Below are 24272 nucleotides of genomic sequence, written 5' to 3' on the forward strand. Positions count from 1 at the left end.
AGCCTAATTCTGATACTCAGACTTTGTTGCATCCTGTTGTTGACAAGGTGATGGAGGGTGAATGCCCAGGCAGTGCTCCACGAGAATCAACCTCATCCTCTTCTCTTTTAATTTGTATACCGTCTTTCTATCTTACAATACCCAAGGCGGTTTACAAGCTGAAGGAACAAAGAATGTACACCTTATAACAATCTAATGCAATACAAAAATGAGATAATGAAAGATAACTTTAAAATAAGCAGCCTGCATCAAAAAAGTAACATTCAGCCATCATTAGAATAGTATAGAATAATAATATCAGCATATAAAAATTAAACAGAATTTCACTCTTAACAATTACAAGAAATAATTTCTAAACGACAATCAATAAAACAATGGCAAGCCACAGTGCATAAAATAATACAATACAAATTGAGAAGCAGAGACTTGAGGGTGGGGCAAGGCAGGTGGAAGAAGGCTTTGCCTGATGAAGTCTCTCCCGCTCACCCCACTAACTCCTTTGGCTACTTATCGGACAGTGGCAAATGCAGTCAAGAGGAGGTATCGCTGGAGAGTTCCCTCCCAGGCACCTTGGCTGCTATAACAGGAGTACCTGGAGTACTGTGTCCAGTTCTGGGCACCACAATTCAAGAAGGACACTGACAAGCTGGAACGTGTCCAGAGGAGGGCAACCAGAATGGTCAAAGGCCTGGAAACGATGCCTTATGAGGAACGGCTAAGGGAGCTGGGCATGTTTAGCCTGGAGAAGAGGAGGTTAAGGGGTGATATGATAGCCATGTTCAAATATATAAAAGGATGTTGTTAAGTTGTGGGTTGACATAGCAGCGGGCACAGCGATTTCTTCAAGTAGCTCTTTTATTCTGGTAAGCTGGAAATAAACTGACAGCGAACAGCTCAGCCGGCCTGTATTTATAGTCAGCCGGCTGTCAACATTGTAACCACAACAGCTCAGAGTTCCCGCCTAAAATAACGGACGCGGACCTGAGTGAAAACTATCTACAGACCTGAGTGAAAACTATATACAGTATCCCCCTGTTGGCCCAGGGTGAAACTACACTACATAACACCCCTCCCCACCGAGATAAGGCGTTAGTTACAATCGTAATGGTTTCCTTATATACAGCACTACGCGTAATGGTTCAATTAGGCACAAAAGCATATCGGTTACATTTCCCCTACTTAGACCAACAGTGATACCTGTCCAACAACATAGTCCTTTAAATAAGTTGGGCGCTTGGAAACTCTGCCAGACCGCCGGGGACTGGTAGCCAAGTCCGGAGGGCCACACAGTTCTCGCTGAGGCTGTGGTGCGACCCTAGGTGGCATTGGAACCAACTCCCCTGGATCCGCTGCTGTGAGTGGAGCCTCCGCAAGTGGAGTGGTCTGAGTCTGTTCTGAAACGGCTTGGTTCGGCTCCACGCTGGCAGTTTGCGAGGGAGGTGTAGGTGGGGCCTCGCCATCTGTACGTGTCTCTTCTGGAGCCGCAAGCGCAGTTGGGGGCACCTCGGTAGTGTCCAAGTCCCCAACCCTGCGCCTAAGCTGGTCTATGTGCCGTCGCCACAAGCGTCCGTCTTCGAGTGCCACCTGGTATGAGCGAGGTCCAGTGACTCCCACTACTGTGGCTGGCACCCAAGGGATGTCCCCCACATAGTTCCGGGCAAAGACCTGGTTTCCTGGGACAAATGACCGTGGTGCGTTGGCACAGCCTGGGGGTTCAGCCACGGCAAAGTCTGGGTGTAGCCGGTCGAGCGGTGACCTGAGGCGGCGGCCCATAAGCAGTTCAGCAGGGCTCCTCCCTGTGGCCGCATGAGGGGTGATGTGTTGCACGAACAAGTATTCGGCGACCCGCTCATGCCAGTCTCCCCGGTCCAGGCGCGCCAGTGCCTCTTTTGTCGAGCGCACCATTCTTTCTGCTTGCCCGTTGCTGGATGGATGAAAAGGTGCCGTTAGGGCATGGCGGATGCCCAGTCCCAAAAGATACCGCTCAAACGTGCCTGACGTGAACTGCAGTCCGTTGTCAGAGACCAGGACATCAGGACACCCATGCGTTGCAAACAGGCCTCGCAGCACCCGGATGACAGCTTCGGTAGTGGTGGAGGGCATCAGGGCGACCTCCAGCCATTTGGAATAGGCGTCCACCACTACCATAAAGGTCCGGCCGTGAAAGGGGCCAGCCAGATCAATGTGCACCCTCGACCAGGGTGTCTTTGGCGTCTCCCAGGTGTGTCCCTTAGCTGCCGGTGGTGCAGGCCTCGACTCTTGGCACGCTTGGCAGGCGGACACCCAGGCAGTGATGGCATCGTCCATATTAGGCCACCAGACGTAACACCGAGCCAACGCCTTCATTTTGACAATTCCTGGGTGGCCAACGTGCAGAGCCTCCAGGACGCGCTGACGGAGTCCTTGGGGAATCACGACGCGGTCTCCCCACAGCAGACAGCCGCGATGAGCTGAGAGTTCATGTTGTCTGGTTGCGAAGGGCTGGAACTCCGATGCAAAAGGCCCTTGTGGCCACCCCCTCCACACCCAGTTGAGCACCCGGCTGATGGTGCGATCCTGGGCAGACGCGGAGGCCACAGTGGCAGCCGATACAGGCGCTGTCGGAAGATCCTCAATCAGAAGGAGCGATGAAGCTGGAGCCGGGTCTTCCACAAATGCTGGAAGAGGGCAACGGCTGAGGGCGTCGGCATGGCCCATCGATTTCCCCGGGCGATGGATGAGCCGGTAGTGGTAGGCAGCCAGGAAAACAGTCCATCGCAGCATGCGTGGTGAGAGGACCGGTGGAGTTGGACGATCACCGGCGAGGAGGCCCAGGAGTGGCTTGTGGTCAGTGATGAGGTCAAAAGTCCTGCCATAGAGGTATTCATGGAACCTCTTCACCCCAGCCACAAGTGCCAATGCCTCCTTGTCGAGCTGGCTGTAATTCCGTTCCGTCGGAGATAGTGTCCTGGAAAAGTAGGCGAGCGGTGCTTCTCTTCCATCTGGAAAACGGTGACTAAGGACAGCACCGATGCCAAAAGGTGAGGCGTCGCAGGCAAGGACCAGCGGCCTGGATTCACTGTACTGTACCAGCACACTGTCTGAAGAAAGGAGAGCCTTGACCGCGTTGAAGGCCGCCGTCTCCCGATGACCCCAGGCCCAAGGCGTCTTAGTGCTAAGGAGTCGGTGAAGAGGCTCAGCCACTGTGGCTTTGTGGGGCAGGAACATGTTATAAAAGTTCAGCAGCCCCAGGAATGCCTGCAACTCCGTTTTGTTCTTTGGGGTGGGGGCCTGCTGGATAGCGCGGATCTTGGATGTGGTTGGATGAAGGCCGGAGGCATCGATAAGATAGCCCAGGAACTCTACCTGTGAAACGGCAATCTGGCACTTCTCCCTCTTTACCTTGAGCCCGGCCTCCTGGAACCTGGTCAGCACGGCACGGAGGCGCTCGAACAGCTGCTGGTGTGAGTCTGCAGACACCAAGACGTCATCAAAATATGGTACCACGCCCGGAAGCCCTTGCAGGAGACGCTCCATAAGGCTTTGGAAGATGCCAGGAGCCACACTCACCCCGAACTGCAACCGGCGGCAACGGAATGCCCCCCGGTGGGTGACGATCGTCTGGGCCTCAGCAGTGGCATCATCGACAGGCAGTTGTTGATAGGCTTGGGCAAGGTCCAGCTTAGCGAAGACCTTACCCTCACCCAGGGAATGCAGCAGGTGGTGGACAACAGGAACCGGATAAGCGTGCTGCTGAAGTGCCTTGTTAATCGTGCACTTGTAGTCAGCGCAGATTCTCACCGACCCATCTGGCTTGACAGGCGTGACGATGGGGGTTTCCCACTTTGCGTGGTCAACCGGCTCCAAAACTCCTTGGGCGATCAGTTTGTCCAGTTGTTCGTCCACCTTAGCCTTGAGAGCAAAGGGAACCCGGCGTGGCTTTAGCTTGATGGGGGCGACTTGTGGATCAAGGCTAAAGGAGATGGGCGTACCTGTATATTGCCCCAAGGTGCCGTCAAAAACCTCGGCAAAGTCCTTGACCAGACCCTCAGTCTCTGCGTTAGAGATGCAGTTGATGCCGGTGATTTCCAGGCCGAGGGCATCAAACCAGTCTAGCCCTAGGAGGCTTGGCCGCTGACCTTCGACCACCACCAACCGGAGCAGGCCCGAAAAATCCTTGAAGGCGATCCGGAACCGGCCAACGCCTACCACGGGAATGTCGTTTCCCTGGTAGTCTCTCAGGTGTACGCGGTGAGAGTCGAGTTGCCTTTTGGACACTCTGGGTACCAGTCTTTTGAGGGTGCTCCATGACATGATGGACAGGGCAGACCCGGTGTCGATCTCCATGTCACATGGAGCTCCTTCAATGAGCACCGTGACGTTCAGCTTGCGTCGCGTCGACGAGTCGGTTTGGCCAATCGTGGTTCCAGACGGGCAGCGGCAGTGGGTGAGTGCGAAACAACTTTCCTTGGCAGACTGGAGTGAAGACTTGGACTTGCGAGTCGATGAAGGGGGGGTGTCAGACGGAGCCGATCGGCAGACCTTAGCGATGTGGCCCCTTCTGGAACACTTCCTACAGATGGCGTCTCTGAATCGACACTTGGCACGGGAATGGTTGCCTCCGCAGCCAGCACATTCCGGTTGGCCCTTGGAGTTCTGTTGGAACTTCCTGCGCTCCCGCTTTGTCTGGTGCACATCATCGTCTTCACTGGAGGATGCCTCATCACTGCTGGCCTCTTCATGATGCACCGGAACTGGCTCCCTAGCAAGACGTGGGCTGCTGGACTTGCGGATCTCCTGAGCAGAGCGTTCAGCAGCTTCTGAGGCCACAGCCTCCTCAATGGCTTTCTGCAGCGTGAGGTCTGGCTTGGCTAGGAGACGCCGTTGCAGATGGATGTCCCGGACCCCGCAGACGATTCGATCCATCAGGGCATCGTCTAAGTCTCGGAACTCACAGTGCATTGCAGCCTGTCGCAGGGCGGTGGTGTAGTTGTTGATTGACTCCCCCTCTGCCTGGTTCCGGTGGTAGAACGCATGGCGGGCAGCAATCTTGGACGGCTTTGGCGCATAGTGGCTGCGGAGCTTCTCTTGGATCGTGTCCCATGGTGTTTCCTGGACTGCTTCAGGCGCAACCAATGCTCGGGCTGTCTCAAACACCTCAGGCCCACAGAGGCTGAGGAATAGGCCCCGCTTCCGATCCTTTGATACTGCTGTCAGCTCGTTGGCTTGGAGGTAGCAGTCGAACCGAGCGAGGTAGGAGTCCCATGATTCAGATGCTGGCGCAAACGGCGGTAGAGGCACAAGTGAAGCCATGATTCCGATGCCGGCGTGAAGGGCGATGGATGGACACAGTGCTCCAGCCAGAACAGTCAGCTCTGAATTGGTTCTGCCCAGTGATTTCGCTCAGTGATTTCGCTCTGTGATTCAGCTCAGTTCAGAGGCTGGCCGCATCTGGCTGTGCTCTGATGTCCATCCATCCCATCCTCGTCGCCAGTGTTAAGTTGTGGGTTGACATAGCAGCCGGCACAGCGATTTCTTCAAGTAGCTCTTTTATTCTGGTAAGCTGGAAATAAACTGACAGCGAACAGCTCAGCCGGCCTGTATTTATAGTCAGCCGGCTGTCAACATTGTAACCACAACAGCTCAGAGTTCCCGCCTAAAATAACGGACGCGGACCTGAGTGAAAACTATCTACAGACCTGAGTGAAAACTATATACAGTATCCCCCTGTTGGCCCAGGGTGAAACTACACTACATAACAGATGTCATATAGAGGAGGGAGAAAGGTTGTTTTCTGCTGCTCCAGAGAAGCGGACACGGAGCAATGGATCCAAACTACAAGAAAGAAGATTCCACCTAAACATTAGGAAGAACTTCCTGACAGTAAGAGCTGTTTGACAGTGGAATTTGCTGCCAAGGAGTGTGGTGGAGTCTCCTTCTTTGGAGGTCTTTAAGCAGAGGCTTGACAACCATATGTCAGGAGTGCTCTGATGGTGTTTCCTGCTTGGCAGGGGGTTGGACTCGATGGCCCTTGTGGTCTATTCCAACTCTATGATTCTCTGATTCTATGAAATCGGGTCCTCCCTTAGAGGGCATGTATTGTGGTGAGACCTGGAAAACTGACACCCTGTGTTGTGGGTGGGTACAGTTAGTCAGCCACAACACCCAATTGGTAGGTCCCTCAAAGCTGGCCAATGGGACACAGTCCAAACAGTTCAAGGGACCTATTTATGCCCATGCACGTGACCCAGAGCTTCTTCCGGTGTGTGCATTCGGAATACCCGTCCACCTCTTGCTACTTTTAGGGCTTGTGCGCTTGACCTTGCTATGCCATTGTGTGTCATCTGTTGTTGGGACGGGGGCACAGCAGGAATTTTCCTCACTTGGCTGATTGGCTGTTGCCATTTGGGTTTCGCCTGCCGCATAGCAAATCGTCACAACTTGTAAGGTTGCGGATAGGCTCTGGTTCAGGTGATAGGGATGGGAGAACACTCTTGCCTATCTGAAGGGTATTCCATTAAAGGAATCCAGGGACTTGATGGTTTGGTCAACCCCTGTGAGGGGGTTGTGCCCATGCCTGAGTCCAGGGAGACATTTTGGTGGTGGAGTTAGCCCATTCCTAGCTTTCCTATTATCCAGGTGTTCACCCTTGGCTGACCTATGCTGGAACCCTGGGTCAGTGCTACCTGTATGGCAGGGAGCTAGTCGAACCAGAGCCTATGCACCAGAGTCACTTTCTGTAATCAATAAAGTTGTGGGCTAAATTCTGCCAAAAACCAAACCAAAAATTTGAGTCAAGTGTGAATTCATTTAGGGGGGAGGTTTCTGGGTCTGAACACACAATAGCACAGCTGCCAAGGACTCTGGGTAATGTAGTTTTCCAGAGCACATGAGATCTCAATATAGGCATCAGCAGATTTAATTCAAAAAATTCTCTTCCCCCATCTCCTTCTTTCCTGCCTGCTCTCTGTCACAGTCCTATAACAAATGAGATGTCATGTTGGACGGCATTATTTGCTTGGGAGATCAGTTGTCTCCCTCTAATGGGACAATTTGTTTGTTTGCTTGCTTTTTTTTTATTGCTCATTGTCTGCACTGGAATAATTCCTGTGCATTGTTTACCCTATGGGTTTCATGCTTGCAAATGGCTCCGACTGTTGCAGAAAAACTTAATGATATTTAATTGGAATCGGGGTGCTTGGGACTCCAATTGCCGCCAGCTGCTTTTATTCTGAATTTTAAAATGTCATGGTTCCGTAGCTCTTAATCTCTGACAGCCAGTGATGCAATCAACAAACTTTACCCTCCGAGTGAATCATTTTGGTTTTTGAAAGAGAATATGGATAAATACCACTCCATGAAGTTTCAGCGGTTTCGCTTCTAGCTCCCTGTTCCTCTCTCCTTGCCTCATTCCTTTTTAATGCCCCCCACATAAGAGTAATTCTCTCTATCAGAAGAATTATTTATTATTATCATGGTTTTACCTCAGCACAGGCGATCAGTCTTCCTTGATCCTTCCATTTCAGCTTCCAGAGGCACTAACAGAGCTGACCTTCCCAAAGTTAAAGTGGAATAATAAACATACAGTACATGGGAAAGCTTGCTTCTCTCTCTCTGAAACCTTTGCTTGATATGTACAAAAAGATCCAGGGGGATCCTGCACGAAAAGGTATTGATAATTCAATGCGTAATAAATATTTCAAGGCTGTGTCATGTCTTTCATTATCAAGTCTTCAGGGTTCAGATCTTCGCTGGGGTGCTGTGTGTGTATCTCTGCAGCCTGCAGAATTTGGGCTACAACTGGAAGTAAATTAATCCTTAAAACAAAACGGCTTGTGATAGTGATTAAAAAAATTCTCCAGCTCTCCAAACCCCTTTTGAAGGCTCGGATGTTATCCAAATATTTGATATCTCTATTTGACATACAAGGCTATTATCGATGATGGGTTCTTTTATAGATGTTGTATGCTATATTTGATCCTATAAAGAAAGCTGATCGCCGAAGAATTGATGCTTTTGAATTATGGTGTTGGAGGAGACTCTTGAGAGTCCCATGGACTGCAAGAAGATCAAACCTCTCCATTCTGAAATAAATCAGCCCTGAGTGCTCACTGGAAGAACAGATCCTGAAGCTGAGGCTCCAATACTTTGGCCACCTCATGAGAAGAGAAGACTCCCTGGAAAGACCCTGATGTTGGGAAAGATGGAGGGCACAAGGAGAAGGGGACGGCAGAAGATGAGATGGTTGGACAGTGTTCTTGAAGGTACCAGAATGAGTTTGACCAAACTGAGGGAGACAGTGGAAGTCAGGAGTGCCTGACATGCTCTGGTCCATGAGGTCATGAAGAGTAAATGACTAAATGACTAAACAACAACAACATATTTGATCCTAGTCAGTGGTGGGCATACAGTGGTATTCAGTTTTTGAAAGCTGACAGCGTATGAATTTTCATATCCTGGATAGATCCGTTGGTTAAAGCATGGTACTGATAATGCCAAGATTGTTGGTTTGATCTCTGCATTGCAGGGCGTTGGACTAGAAGATGATCCTTATGGTCCCTTCCACGTCTACAATTTTATGATTATCTTTAGTGCTGGCCAAAGCAAAGCAAAAGAACAATTGGGGGGAACTAGAAAGCCCAAATGGGCTGAACTGAACTAACTAGTCCTGTTAGTGAAAGTCTGTGCAAGGAGTTCAGCCAGTAAAATGGGACTTTCCTCTCCTCTCCTCTTCAAATTGGCTTGGGGTGTGTGTGTGTCAAGAATTACAGAATCACCACAACAGCGGCAAGAGTCTTGATAGCACAAGAATGGAAGAATGAGGAAATTCCAGCGAAAGAACAGTGGCAAGAAAAACTGATGAGCTACGCAGAGTTGGCTAAATTGACATACAAACTGCAGGACCAGGACAACTGTGACTTTAAGGAAGAATGGGAGCTTTTTACAGATTATCTAAAAAGACAACAAAATGAACTGGACTTCTTGGCAGGTTTTGAATAAACATCCACAAATTGATTGGTTGATAACATGATAGATAGATAGACAAGGCAAGGATATGTATAATTTTATAACATGCAGAGAATATGTGCAGAGAAATCATAGGGAGGAGCTGAGGGAAGTCCCTGGTTGGGGGGCGGGCGGAGGGAGGGATGGAAGGGGGGAAAATAATGTATGTGATTATATGGTTTGATAATTTGTTATGCTGAAATTGTTTAATAAAAATATTTTCTTAAAAAATTACAGAATCACAGAATCGTAGAGCCAGCGGCGTAGCTAGCCGCTTGGGTGCCTGGTGTGTGTGTAGGGCGTTGTCCTGCAGCCAGGGGTGGGGAAACCCACCCATGAGGGCGGGGCGAGCCTCTCCGACGCTTGGAGCCTCTCTGCTGCCTCTCTGCCAGCTGTAGGGCAGCTGAGGAGGAGGCAGTAGGCAGATGCAAGTCCTGTTACAGAAAAGGAGCAATGCGGCAGTGAGCTGCAGCTGGCTGGAAAGCAAAACAGGAAGGGAATGTTTGGGACTGTACCATGGGAACAAAGGGACAGTCTATTCACAATGCTGAGCACTGGATTTAGCTTAGAGTGGAATCTGACCTGTACAGGAAGTACAGGGGTGGAGTTTGTCTCTCTGCTGTTGGAGTTTGGAGAGTGCAGACACGTTTCTCTGTAATGCTGCAAGGACAGAAATAAAGGCATGTAAATACATTTCTGTCTATCTCTTTCCCCTCCCTGGGGGAACAGGGAGCAGGGAAGAGTGGTGTGTTCTTCTCACACTTGAGGAGGATCGCCGATAGTGACATAGCCTGTATCCTGCTGGTAATGCAGACAGGGAGGTCAACCAGGAGATCAAGCCGGGTGCCTGGAGAGTGGCCAGTTTCTCCTGATAAGGCTCAGATTTCCTGACAAGTCCCACGCTGCCATTTCAGGCAGTGCGGAACCTGCAGGTGCCAAACCACCATGTCACTCCTAAAAAGTTCTGTGAGCCCATTTTTTTTATTATTTACCGTATTTTTCGCTCCATAAGACACACTTTTTTCCTCCTAAAAAGTAAGGGCTAATGTCTGTGCGTCTTATGGAGTGAATGTGTGGTCAATCACTGGCTCCCTTTCTGGCCCAGGCCTCCATTGTTGAATGTTCTGCAGACGGAGGCTGTTTGTTTCCCCAGCGACATGTGACCGGCTGATTAGATTATCTGTCTGGAAACTGTAGAAACGGCTCCTTTTCCTTTCCTAAAGAAGCTGCAGAACTGTGAGCTGATCCCCCCCAAAAAGGGGCTTTCCCCCTTTCCTCCTCTAAAAACTAGGTGTGTCTTATGGTCAGGTGCATCTTATGGAGCGAAATTTGTCACCCCCTTCAGTGATGGCACCCGGGTCAGCCTGCACCCTTCCTCTGCCACTGTGTAGAGCTGGAAGGGACCTCGGGTTAAGCACTTAATTCGTTCCTGTGGTCCGTTCTTAACCTGAAACTGTTCTTAACCTGAAGCACCACTTTAGCTAATGGGACCTCCCACTGCTGCCGTGCCGCCGGAGCACGATTTCTGTTCTCATCCTGAAGCAAAGTTCTTAACCCGAGGTAGAAGTTGTTGTGTTGGGAAGTGGTCTGTTACTATGATGACGATTTTGCCGTTAGGCTGTCTGCCTTTATTTTTTTAATTGTGTTTTTTATTGTGGTTTTATCAGTGATGTTCTGTAATGACCGCTCCCCGCTTAAAACGGGGGGCGCCCTTTGCATGGACGCACGCAGCCCCTAGATCTGGAGCGGCTCCATCAGCATAGGCTTGGCTTTGCCTTCCCTCAGGTGGGATACCTGGAGGTCTCCGCCTACCTCAGTCAGTTGTCCAATCCCACCTGGGGGAAGCGTTGCCAAGGAGACCAGGCCAGGTAGGGGAGGGATTACCTGCCCACACAATAGAGGGAGGATCTTACCTGAGAATCCTCACTTGGCTCCAGAGCTTCTCCCACCCTACCCACCCTCAGTTAATGTCTTATTTTGTAGGTTAACTTTTCTTCACAGGTTTTGCAGGTTAACTTTTCTTCACAGGTATGCGGGCGCTGCTACATTAAGGTCGCTGTTAAAGGGCCGGAAAGGAATTTCCCTGCATTGGCAGGTTTCGCCTTTCCCGTAGCAAAACATCACAACTTTGGCGGTATCAGGCCTTGGGCGGAATCCTTTAGTCCATCTTACTCTTTGCGGTGGCGGTACCAGGGTTCCCCGTTAAAGGGGTTTCTGAAGGGAGGCTTTGACCGTACGCCGAAAGGTTGTCATTGCTCTCCCCTGCGGCGGCGGCATAACGGGGGCGGCTATCTCTGCTTGAACAGATGTTCCTCAGAGCCGGCCCATCCCCCCCCCCACACACTGGATAACCCTGATGCTCCCTAGGTCCCCAGCTGGGGACTGGGGAGGGAGAACGCCCAATGCCTGAGCCAAGGTCTACCCACATTTGAAATTTAATAAAGTTGTGGCCAATTTAATCCCATAGCACGTTGTCTTCAGTCGTTATTCCACATGACGGGGGGGGACCGTTCGGGATCTGGGGACTCCCCCTGTCCATGCAATGTGATTTTAACATTGTACACCGCCCTGGGACCTCCTGAGAAAGGGTGGTATATAAATTGAATAAATAAGAATAACAATAAGAATAACAATAACATTTCTATCTCGACCCGGAGATGTCAGGGATCAAACCTGGAACTTCCTGTACACAAGGCACCGCTATCATTATAAACATGTGAAAACCCCAATAAATGAAGTTTCTGATTTTGTTCATTAAAAAAACTACTTAAAGTTCATATTCAAAGTCTAAAATTTGCTGGGTTTCTAATCTGTGTGCGTGGGGTTTCCCCCCCCTTTTTTTCTTTTAAATCATTTTAATTTTCTGTTCATTTGGAAAGGACCTAAGATGAGTGGAAGACTTTAGAAGCGACTGCGTAGTCTTCTGGTAGGGAACTTGCCCCGTGGGGAGCCAATTACACTTGGCTACCTAGATGGAGATCATAAGAACTCGAAGGAGCCTTTCGCATCATTTTCAGGTGCTGGTTTAGAGAACTTCTCCCATGTTAATCACACTCATTATTCAGTCCTTCCTTTCATCTGTCATTACCCTTTCTTTGTCCTCTGCTTGCTCTCATTTCCAGATACCCATCTCCCCAGGTGCCTTCTGAGAGAAAAGTGCTAAAACTATTTCTTCAAGGCCCATTTGTAGTTATTTGACTTCACGCTATCCAACTTTGAGGCTCTTGAAATGTTTCCTAGGGATGAATTAACAAAATTAGTGCTGTTAGAGAAGATACTGAGTCCCCCAACTGCACTATACACTTAAAGCAGAACGGTGGGGTGTGGTAAACACTCCGGCTGTTAGGAGGCTCCTATTCCCCTCCCAGAACTACAGTTCCCAGAGTTCCCTGGGAATAGGGAAGATTGTGAAACCACTACGGCTCTCAGCACTCTTAGCAAATTGCAGTTCCCAGCAGTGGCATAGCGTGGTTTGCCAGTGCTGGGTGCACACACACTGGGCAGTGGAGCAGGGGATGAACGGAGCCCACCGCACCCAACCTTCATCGCCGATGCTGCCAGAGCAAACCCACTCACCGGAGCGGGGCTGTGCTGTACCACCTGCCTACCCACACAGGGGGGAGCCCATCCAGCCGACATGTCCCCCCACCAACACCTGTGGGGAGGAGCCCCAGGCCAGGCCACCTGCAGTCATCCCTTGCCCATTTCCCTCCATTTGTGCCTGCTCACCATAGGCAGAGCCAGCTAAGCAAGGAGCTAAGCTGGGAATGCAGCAGCAAGGCCAGGCTGTGTTACCCAGGGCCAAGAGACCAGGAAACAGTGGGCTCCTTTATTAGAGGTTAGCGACTATAACTGCTTTCCAAAGTGTCTAGCAGAGTTTTCCTGGCGGCAGACGATGAGAACAGTAGTCATACTCAAATGCACAGTCAATAATTACTTTATGCAAGCCTTTGGTTATACAGTTGTACCTCCGTTTACGTAACCCTCTGGTTACATAAACTTCGGGATGGGCGCACAGCAAACCCGGAAGTATTTTACCGGGTTTTGCTGTGCATGCATGTGCAGAAGCGGCCCTCAGGTTGCGGAAACCTCAGGGTTCGACTGGACCTCCAGAACAGATCCCGTCCACAACCGGAGGTACCACTGTACAAGCATTTTTAGTTATTACTATCTACAAACCATTTACAGTCCTTCTTCCTCTCTTCAGCACGGTATTTGTTGTTGTTTAGTCATTTAGTTGTGTCCGACTCTTCGTGACCCCCTGGACCAGAGCACACCAGGCACTCCTGTCTTCCACTGCCTCCTGCAGTCTGCTCAAACTCATACTGGTAGCTTAGAGAACACTATCCAACCATCTCGTCCTCTGTCATCCCCTTCTCCTTGTGCCCTCCATCTTTCCCAACATCAGGGTCTTTTGCAGGGGGTCTTCTCTTCTCATGAGGTGGCCAAAGTATTGGAGCCTCAGCTTCAGGATCTGTCCTTCCACTGAGCACTCAGGGCTGATTTCCTTCAGAATGGATAGGTTTGATCTTCTTGCAGTCCATGGGATTCTCACAAGTCTCCTCCAGCACCAGAATTCAAAAGCATCAATTCTTCGGCGATCAGACTTCTTTATGGTCCAGCTCTCACTTCCATACATCACTACTGGGGAAACCATAGCTTTAACTATACGGACCTTTGTTGGCAAGGTGATGTACTTTCAATCTAGTAATAAACAGTCCTGATACCTGCAAACTCATAGTAACAGCAGCTCACTTTATCATATATCCAAATTAGCTGGAAACATGCTTACTAACAGGGTATGTGTGCTCTCCTTGTGCCCCCCCCGCAAACTCAACTTCCTCCTTTTAATTGCATCTCCAGATGACACCAATTAAGCCTGGAGTGCCATACAACCAGGAACTTGTAGTTAGGTGTTTATTATATACAGTGGACTATTTACAGGAACAGAACACGGATCTTTTGCTAGCTCTCTCTGATACGACTCACAACTCCTACACTAACACACAGAACTCTGAACACGAACACTGAACTCCTGAACTCCTGAACTAACACATTCCAGTTAGTAGGCCACCTTTTTAACAACCTGTAGAAAACTAGTGTTTCCAAAATTAGGGATGCTATATATCCTCGACATTACTGGGATTTCGAAGGCGGAATTGACGTCCAGAGGGAATTTCTGAAAGGTGATGCTTTGTCCTGGATCTTAGGCATGTCAATCGATCGTTTAAAGTGGTACAACACGGCTTTAGACATATAGTGCAAATGGGATCTGAGAAGTCAAGGATGGCCTATGGAGTTGACTCCCCCTATTCTGATCAATCTTGGTGGCTCACACTGTTTCAGTGCTAAACCTGGGTATGGAGCTTGATTGAAATGGATTAAATAATCTGCTTTCTCCAAGCATGTCTGCTTAGATGGCCACTTTGCCCAAGAGGAAAAGTTTTGCTAGTGGTTCCTGATTATACAGAGTGGCTGGGGAGGCCCGGCCAGATGGGTGGGGTATAAGTAATAAATAATTGTTGTTGTTGTTGTTGTTGTTGTTGTTGTTAGTAGTAGTAGTAGTAGTAGTAGTAGTAGTAGTAGTATTACAATCTTACATAGTCCCTCTGGTGCTTCAGATAAATTGATACCACCATACAGCTGTTCCACAGTGATACCAGTTGTCATTTTACCTTATTTAATTAAGGCATAAACATGATAATAAAATACGTGACAGGGGTCTGGAAAAATCCCCTCCCCATGAAAGATGGAATTGTGCTGTTCTTTTATGACATCACTGCATACTCCAGATGATCACTGAAAACTCAACTACCTGGTTAATCAAAGAAAAGGCAGCTCCCTCTCCCCAGGCCATTAAATTTGATGCATCCAGCTGCTAATTAGCCGACATGACATCTTTTGTGACATATGTTCTTCTGCTGCATGACAATCGCTTAGCTATTTGTTTGGATTCCTCCCCTCCCTCTTCTCTCCAACTCCCCCGCAAGGAAATCCTGATGTACATGTCAGTGTACACTACAAGGCTGTGCTCTGTGCACAGCTCAAGAGAGAAGGAGGAAACAGTCAACTGCTTTGCTTGACATCCCCTCTGAGAGCACCCCTTCCCCTTTTTTCCACTGTCGTCTCTACTGGCAGCCCAGAATAGCCTGCTTTTCCATGGCATTCGATAGGGACTGCATCCTGAGAAGGGAGGGAGGAAGACATAGCAGCTCTTGCTGAACCTGAAAGGAGATTCAGATGATCAGTAGCATATCTGGGACAGTGCCACTGCAGAATGCCTGATGAGCCTGCCGATTTGGACTATTGTCTAGCACACACTGCCCTTGAAGACAACTCAGAAGTTTCAAATGAATGCAGTAACCAGATTACAGGCTGGAGTTCCATTTAGGACTCAAATAACGCCTGTATTTTTTTATTTAACAACTGCACTGGTTGTCAGTTCCTGCCCAGGTCCAGTTCAAAGTTTTCGCATGTGTGTTTGAAGTCCTAAATTACTTAGGTCCCAAATATCTGAATGGCTTGTTCAGATGTTAAGATGGGCAAAGGGAGTCTTCTTCATAGTTCTTCCACAAAGCTGAGTCAAGGGTGTGTTTCTTCTTCTTCTTCTTCTTCTTCTTCTTCTTCTTCTTCTTCTTCTTCTTCTTCTTCTTCTTCTCCCCCCCACCCCCTCCTCCTTCTGGTGCCTACTGAGAAGATCCATAAAAACACAACTGTACCAAAAAGAATTACTGTGAAAATAAGAATAGAATCATAGAATCATAGAGTTGGAATAGACCACAAGGGCCATCGAGTCCAACCCCCTGCCAAGCAGGAAACACCATCAGAGCACTCCTGACATATGGTTGTCAAGCCTCTGCTTAAAGACCTCCAAAGTAGGAGACTCCACCACACTCCTTGGCAGCAAATTCCACTGTCGAACAGCTCTTACTGTCAGGAAGTTCTTCCTAATGTTTAGGTGGAATCTTCTTTCTTGTAGTTTGGATCCATTGCTCCGTGTCCGCTTCTCTGGAGCAGCAGAAAACAACCTTTCTCCCTCCTCTATGTGACATCCTTTTATATATTTGAACATGGCTATCATATCACCCCTTAACCTCCTCTTCTCCAGGCTAAACATGCCCAGCTCCCTTAGCCGTTCCTCATAAGGCATCGTTTCCAGGCCTTTGAGCATTTTGGTTGCCCTCCTCTGGGCACGTTCCAGTTTGTCAGTGTCCTTCTTGAATTGTGGTGCCCAGAACTGGACACAGTACTCCAAGGGTCACCATCTTTGTTGCTCTTCTCTGAACACATTCCAGTTCATCAATCTCTTAAACTGCAGTGCCCACAGTGGGAGACAGTATTCCAGGGACTCTGCTACATTTGTAAAGATAAAGCGCTTTATATGCACTATAAGACTGTCACACCAGGTGGCGCTGTGGAGTCCCGTATTTCACCAACAGGATTTCCATGTATGAAGTTTACAACGTGTTTAACTGAATTGCTTCTAGATCCAGCCCTAGTAAGTCTGGCCAAAGCGGAAAAGAGCAGAACCATTACTTCTTGTGATCTGGACGCTACACTTCCATTGGTGCAATCCAGAATCGCATTAGCCTTTATAGTCGCTGTGTCACACTGCTGACCCAGATCCTGAAACCAGTTGTGAATTTGCACATCGTATTCTTCCTGCCTAAAAGCATGGCCTGAATGCAGAACTTAACATTTAACTCTGTTAAAATTCTTTTCTCTCCCCATTATAATAGCTATTGGTTTAAGCCAATATGTCTTTTTGGCAGATCTAGACTTTCTGAAGCCTTTACTGGGGGCGTTTTCCTTCCCCACTTCCGCTGGTTGTAAATTGATTAAAGAGAGAGAGAGAAATTCTCTCCTTCAAAGCATCAGGAACAACTGCCTCGCACTGGAGCTGACATCTGGTCTCTCTCTCTCTCTCTCTTTTTTTTTTTTTTAAAAAGATATTTATTGAAAGTTTTTAAGATATAACAAAAAAGAAAAATAAACATACAAAATAAAAAAACAGTTAAAAACACACATTAATTTTCAATAACCTAACTTCCATACACTTATTTCCTCGGACCTCCTCATACCTCCCTTATTTGTATTCCAGTTCGCTTTGTTAGTTCAGCAAATCCTTACCATTAAACTTTTACCCATTTGTAAAGCCTTTTTTTATATATTTCTTAAAGCATTACAGCTGGAAACCGCTTAGTTTCTATCCAACATCCTTCTAACATTCATTAATTTTACAATGTTTCTGTAAGTAGTCTTTAAATTTCTTCCAGTCTTCTTTCACCAACTCTGGAGCTGACATCTGGTCTCAACTTTCGTGTCATACCACAATATACAGAACATAACCTGGGGGAAGGGAATGACTTTTTTAATAGAAAAAGTACCCACGAGGGAATTTAAAACAATCTATCTTCTTTCTTGTTGTCTTTTATGTGACGTTGAGTTATTGAGAAATAGCAAGTGTTTAATAAGGATATGGGCTTGTTACCAACTCAGTGGTAAAAGACTTTGATAGTAAGATAAAAAGACTCCACCAACTAAATGCACGATTCGATGGAAAATGTAAGCAATCCCATAATTGCCAAGCCATCCATGCCTGTCATAGACACATTTGGGAAATCAATTTCCCCTAATATGCATTTTCAAATGTATGGTTTTTACTAATATATGCATTTCTTTGCACACTTTACCCCACTGTGTACATTTTTGTACACATTGCTTAGCTGGAGAGCTGCGCTGCAAAATTCAGAAAAGTACAAATTTCGAAGGATTGCCTTGTTTAGTTTAGCTTAGTTCTTTTAAATGTGTTTGGGGGTTTTTAATGAAAAGATTTTCACGAGTAACAAAAGTACGTTCAGTTTCTTTGTTTTCAAATTGTATTGTCCTTCATGCAGGTCAGTTACCTTCAGTTTGAGACATTTTTGTTATGGGCAGTTTGGAGTTTCAGGGGGAAGGGAAGTGGGGAGACAGAGGGGAGGAAATAAACATGGGGAAGCAGTAAACTTCTGTTGCTCGGTTAAGTTAGCCAGATTGATTCACATGTTGCCGGGGGGGGGGGAGTGTCGGTCATTGTAATATGCCATAAAGGGGCGCCACACCAGGGGGGCTGTGTTTCGTAGAAGTGTCAATTAAGCAGATTCACCTAAAAATGTAAATGGATTCAAGTTGCACCCCCGACCCTACTCAATCCAACTTGGACATGTGTTTTTCATGGTGCAGCAATTTTCTAAATCCTTTTGTTATAAGAATTATAAGGTCTAAGGTACAAAATAAATGTTCATAAATGTATCAGGCAAACACATGTTGTTGTTGTTTAGTCGTTTAGTCGTGTCCGACTCTTCGTGACCCCATGGACCAGAGCACGCCAGGCACTCCTGTCTTCCACTGCCTCCCGCAGTTTGGTCAAACTCATTTTAGTAGCTTCGAGAACACTGTCCAACCATCTTGTCCTCTGTTGTCCCCTTCTCCTTGTGCCCTCCATCTTTCCCAACATCAAGGTCTTTTCCAGGGAGTCTTCTCTTCTCATGAGGTGGCCAAAGTAGTGGAGCCTCAGAATCAGGATCTGTCCTTCCAGTGAGCACTCAGGCAAACACATACATAAATATATACCGTATTTTTCGCCCTATAGGGCGTACCAGCCCATAGGGCGCACTTATATATATATATATATTTTTTTGGGGGGGGGAATAAAGAAAAAAAAATACCCCCCCGAGCCCCAAAGAGCAAAGAAGCCATAACAGCGAGCGGGATGGATCCCGCTAGCTGTCCTGGCTTCCTTTTTAGCCTTGGGGCTGGGGGTCCGGGAGTGAAGGTGAGGTTGTGCAACCTCCCCATCTCTCCCGGAGCTTGCGGGGCTCGGGGCGGGGGAAGCCCGATCTTCCCCCATCCCCAGCCCCCAGAACAGGTCTGGCAGCCCAAAACCCGGGGAGCGCAGCGGGGCTCCCAAGGCTTGCGCATAGCTTCCTGAAGCCTGGGGAGCGAGAGGGGTCAGCCTGCATTCGCCCCATAGGACGCACACACATTTCCCCTTTATTTTCGGAGGGGGAAAAGTGCATCCTATAGGGCGAAAAATACAGTAAACCACATGTCTGAAATAGTATAGGAAAACAATCCTAAAGCCATTTTGACTCTTTCAGTGACCTCAAATATTCCTCTGCAGTTTGGATGGGAATGGGAAAAGCCTCCCCATTGTCTCTGTACTCACAAATCCTGCCATAAGGGCACATTTGTGTATGCATAGGGTGAGCCTATGACCTGGACTCAGGAATTAAGTATTTATCATCACAATGGACCAGGCTGTCCAGGTAAACCCATTAACAGGTTTCCTGCTGGACAGGATTCCACTGTAGACTGCCCCTTCTGTGATGTATGTATGATTTATTGGTGGGTGGTCTTGAGCTATAGGGTGGCAATTTCAAAAGTCTATATAAAGGCTTGCACACCATTGTTCTGGGTTCCTCCTCCCTCCTGTGTGTGTGTGAGAGAGAGAGAGAGAGAGAGCACCCTGTTGCAACAGTTTAATAAAGATCAGGCTTACTAGCTGCTTTGCTTCTCAATATTCTCTGGTTGGCCTCTGTTATTTTCTCCTACTGATAGAGAACCTACATAAGAACTCTCTATGGGCTCTTGGGTTCCCCATAAGGGAAAATGAGCAATTCTTTCTTATAACACTTTCCTTTTTCTTTTCAATTTGGTCATTGGAGGAGAAGTCCTTTCAACCAGCTTTTGCATGTTCCATGAGTCCATTTGCTAAATACTTCATCCTCTTAATGGCTAATTGCCTATACTCTCTCTAGGAATATAGACAGTAATGTTTCTGAATACTATTTGCATGAAACCACAGGATGACAGAGTGCTCCTGTGCTTGGGCCCTGTTTGAGGGTTTTCCACATGTGTCTGGGTGGCCAGACTCTTCCCAGGCCACACCCCTCCTCAGCCACACCCCTTCTCTCCAGGCCACACCCCTTCCTGTCCTTGTGTGTCTTTGCCTGGCTGGACTGTGTCCTTGAGCTCTGATAATGCCTCTTGGTTGCTAAGATGGAGGCCAGAGACAGGTGTGGATTGTCTGTGGAAAGTATTCTATAGTACAAGGCTAGAATAAACATCCATTGTTTTGCTCATCTGTGCTGATGGTTTCACCTGCCACTAACAACAACAACAACAACAACAACAACAACAACAACAACAACAACAAAATTTTATTTACACTGCGCCCTCCCCGGCCAGAACCGGGCTCAGGGCGGCTAACACCTTTAAAATTACAATAAAATGCAATAAAAAAGAAAAAAAATGTTAATTAAAATACCGCTTCAAAATACAATTTAAAATGCAGCCTCATTTTAGTAGTAGCCCATAAATCAAAACCATAAGGGAAGGAAAATGCAAGGGTCAGACTGAGTCCAAACCAAAGGCCAGGCGGAACAGCTCCATCGTGCAGGCCCTGCGAAAAGATGTCAAATCCCACAGGAATCTAGGTCTCTTGTGACAGAGCGTTCCACCAAGTCGGGGCCAGTACTGAAAAGGCCCTGGCCCGAGTTGAGACCAATCTAACCTCCTTGCGGCTTGGGACCTCCAAAGTGTTGTTATTTGTGGACCTTAAGGTCCTTTGTGAGGCATACCAGGAGAGGCGGTCCCGTAGGTAGGAGGGTCCTAGGCCACACTAGGATTCAGCCTTCAGGTAAGTTTGCCCAGAGCAATCTGGCCCTCAGGATAAAAAGGGTTCCCCATCTTTGCCCACAAGGCGGTTGCGTCCCAAAACTCAAGAGGGATCAGGCTGAATGAAAGCCAAAGGAAGCATTCCATCAAACGCAACCAAGCCACGGAGGAACGCCTTGATACTAGATGCTAAGACTAGCTAGCATTCAAGTCACTATGTCTGAAGCAATGCACTCTCGAAAGTGATTTGCCACCCGAGGGCCTAATTCTCTGCTCAAGTTGTGGGGCCCTATTGACTTTCACAATTCCGATCTCATTTGTCTCCATCGCTTGAAGGATACGGCTGTTTCCTGGCCCTGTGTGAGTTTATCGAGTCGTTTTAAGTCTGTGATATAAACTTCTTCAAACAATTAAACCCCTGGACACCTGGAGTGATCAGCGATGGAGTTTTCTGCGTTTCATCTTTGTATTAGAAAGCCTCGTAGGCTTCCTTCCAACTCTCCATTTTCAAGTATTCCTTTAAAGTGGCCTTTAATCGAGAGAATTGTAGAAATACAAGCCCAATTTTGAAAGCATTTCATTTAGATTTAATAGGGGGAATTAAACACACATGCATTTTTTTTTATTTTTTAAGAGGAGCACTTACTGTGATGTAACGAGAATATAGGATAAATCTGCTCGGAAGAAAATTGAGTGCCCACTTCCCCCCTAAACCTGTTGTTTCTAAGAAATGCTCTTGACTGGGTTGAATTTATAATTATTCTTGCAAATGGCACCACATGCAAAATTCGGATCGCATCCAAAGGCCCTAGTTCTGGGAGGTGAAAGTCGTGTTTGCATTGCTATCTACTGAAGTCTTGGCTGGCACTATCCTTTGGTTCACATTTTGACTTCTGGAGCATGCAAAATTCCTCCCATTCATTGCCGTGGGATGGGTGGCTCTGCATGCAGTATGGTAGTACATTCGATGCAGTAATGCAGGGTGGTAATGCATGTACAGATTTGCCTCAGATATTGACATGGAAAAGCACACAGGCAAGCTCAAGGTTTGATTATAGTCTATGTGAGCCTGATCCAGCTAGATTTTTAAAGGGGACAGACTGTCTCCTGCATTCTGGTGCTCAAAATCTTGCATTGGCTATTTTTATGATTCTGGAATAAGGTCTATAAATTAATATCAGAAACTTGAACGTAACAATTTGGGTTCCGTATACCTCTGGGACTGCCTGATTGCTTCTCTTCCTTTTGATCACTGCTTTGGCCCTGTATTCATGAAGGAGCGTCTCCATCCCCATCATTCAGCCCAGACACTGAGATACAGCGCAGAGAAGAAGAAGAAGAAGAAGAAGAAGAAGAAGAAGAAGAAGAAGAAGAAGAAGAAGAGTTTGGATTTGATATCCCGCTTTATCACTACCCGAAGGAGTCTCAAAGTGGCTAACATTCTCCTTTCCTATCCTCCCCCACAGCAAACACTCTGTGAGGTGAGTGGGGCTGAGAGACTTCAGAGAAGTGTGACTAGCCCAAGGTCACCCAGCAGCTGCATGTGGAGGAGCGGAGACGCGAATCCGGTTCACCAGATTGCGAGACTACCGCTCTTAACCACTACACCACACTGGCAACAGAGGGCCTTCTGTTGGTTGCCTCAGTGCGAGAAGGGAGGTTACAGGGAACCAGGCAGAGGGCCTTCTCAGTAGTGGCACCCACCCTGTGGAACTCCCATCAGATGTCAAGGAAATACAGTGGTACCTCGGGTTAGGAACTTAATTCATTCTGGAGGTCCGTTCTTAACCTGAAACTGTTCTTAACCTGAAGTACCACTTTAGCTAATGGGGCCTCTCGCTGCCACCATGCCGCCGCCGCACGATTTCTGTTCTCATCCTGAAGCAAAGTTCTTAACCCCAGGGTTAGTGGAGTCTGTAACCTGAAGCGTCTGTAACCCGAGGTACCACTGTAAACAGCTATTTGACTTTTAGAAGACATCTGAACCCTTTATAGGGAATTGTTTTATGTGTGATGTTTTGCCATGGTTTTATAATTTGCTGGAAGCTGCCCATCTGACTGGGGTTACCCAGTCAGATGGGCAGATCATCATCATCATCATCATCTTCAGGAGAGCCATGGTGGTCTGTCATGGCTTGTATGCATGACTGGTATCCAACAGCCTTGCGCTCAGTATTGTGTCCCTAATTCTGTGGAACTTGAATTTTGATTTTATAGTCTTAACTCATTTGTGGCCATCTAAGTTTTCCCCACTACATTATCAGGAGAGGAGTGCTGGGATATGTGTTCATCTTTATCACCTATAAATCTTTCTCCTTGTGTGTGTGTGCTGTGGAAACTTCAACAAAGCTATTAAGCTGGGCAACACAAAGCACTTGCTGTTTTAAGCAGTGTTGTTTGACTTGGCACACACAAGACACACACTCTACATTTACACATTATATACAGGTTGCGAGAAAACTTTTTCTTCCTCTGGTCCCAGAGGGGCTTCCAATACTTCAATGTCCTTGCTGAGCAAAGTCCACACACAAGTTTTGAGTCAATTTTCACGGAGTCTTGTAATAGTTTAGAGTTATCTGAAGTCTGACACCCTTCCAAGTCTTCATCTCAGATGAGCTCTTCTCAACCTGTTCAGATAACTCCACAGTTCCACAATGATCTACTCCTTCCTGATAATCACCCATGATTTATGACCCACAATGGAATCTGAGCCCTTTTATATACAGAGTTGTGTGCCTAATCTGCCCAGAACCCTGATATGGAAGCCACCAGATTCAGCCACCTGCATCTTGGAATGAGTCATCTCTTCCTCACTAATGGAGTTAACCCATTCGCTGCATTCCTTTACAATGAGTGGTTATGAAATGCATTCTTCTTCTTCTTCTTCTTCTTCTTCTTCTTCTTCTTCTTCTTCTTCTTCTTCTTCTTCTTCTTCCAGTGGTACCTCAGGTTAAGTACGTAATTCGTTCTGGAGGTCTGTTCTTAACCTGAAACTCCTCTTAACCTGAAGCACCACTTTAGCTAATGATGTCTCCTGCTGCTGCCGCGCCGCCGCTGCACGATTTCTGTTCTCATCCTGAAGCAAAGTTATTAACCTGAGGTACTATTTCTGGGTTAGCGGAGTCTGTAACCTGAACCATCTGTAACCTGAAGCGTATGCAACCCGAGGTACCTCTGTATTTGCCTCTTAATTGCCAAAATCGGCTTCTAAGCAGTTTACAAGTATAAAAGTCATTGCAGAAAACCAGACTCACAATCAGTGCTTAAAAAAAATGTTTAAAAGAAAGTTTATTGGTACACTCATTTTCCTACTCATATTGAAATACTGCCCCTCAATGAGGTCAAACTTAGATTCACAAAATGTTTAGGGGTATGCGTCCCCCCAGAAAACAAGCACTGCTCACAACTAAGACGCACTGGTTAAATTATGCAATAAAACAATTCCATCGAAGCATTAAAATAAATGCCCGCAGTTAAAATATGCAATAAAACAAGCCTGTTAAAGTTACACAGTATCTAAAGTGTGGGATGTATGTGGGAGCAGTCAATGACAACATTCCTAGAGTGTACATGGGAGGGATGTCTGTCCAGCAAGCAGGTAAACTTCCTGGGGACGGACTTCCTCCGCA

The sequence above is a fragment of the Podarcis liolepis genome (genome assembly GCF_965112155.1).
Source record: "Podarcis liolepis genome assembly, chromosome: 3".
NCBI lineage: Eukaryota > Metazoa > Chordata > Lepidosauria > Squamata > Lacertidae > Podarcis > Podarcis liolepis.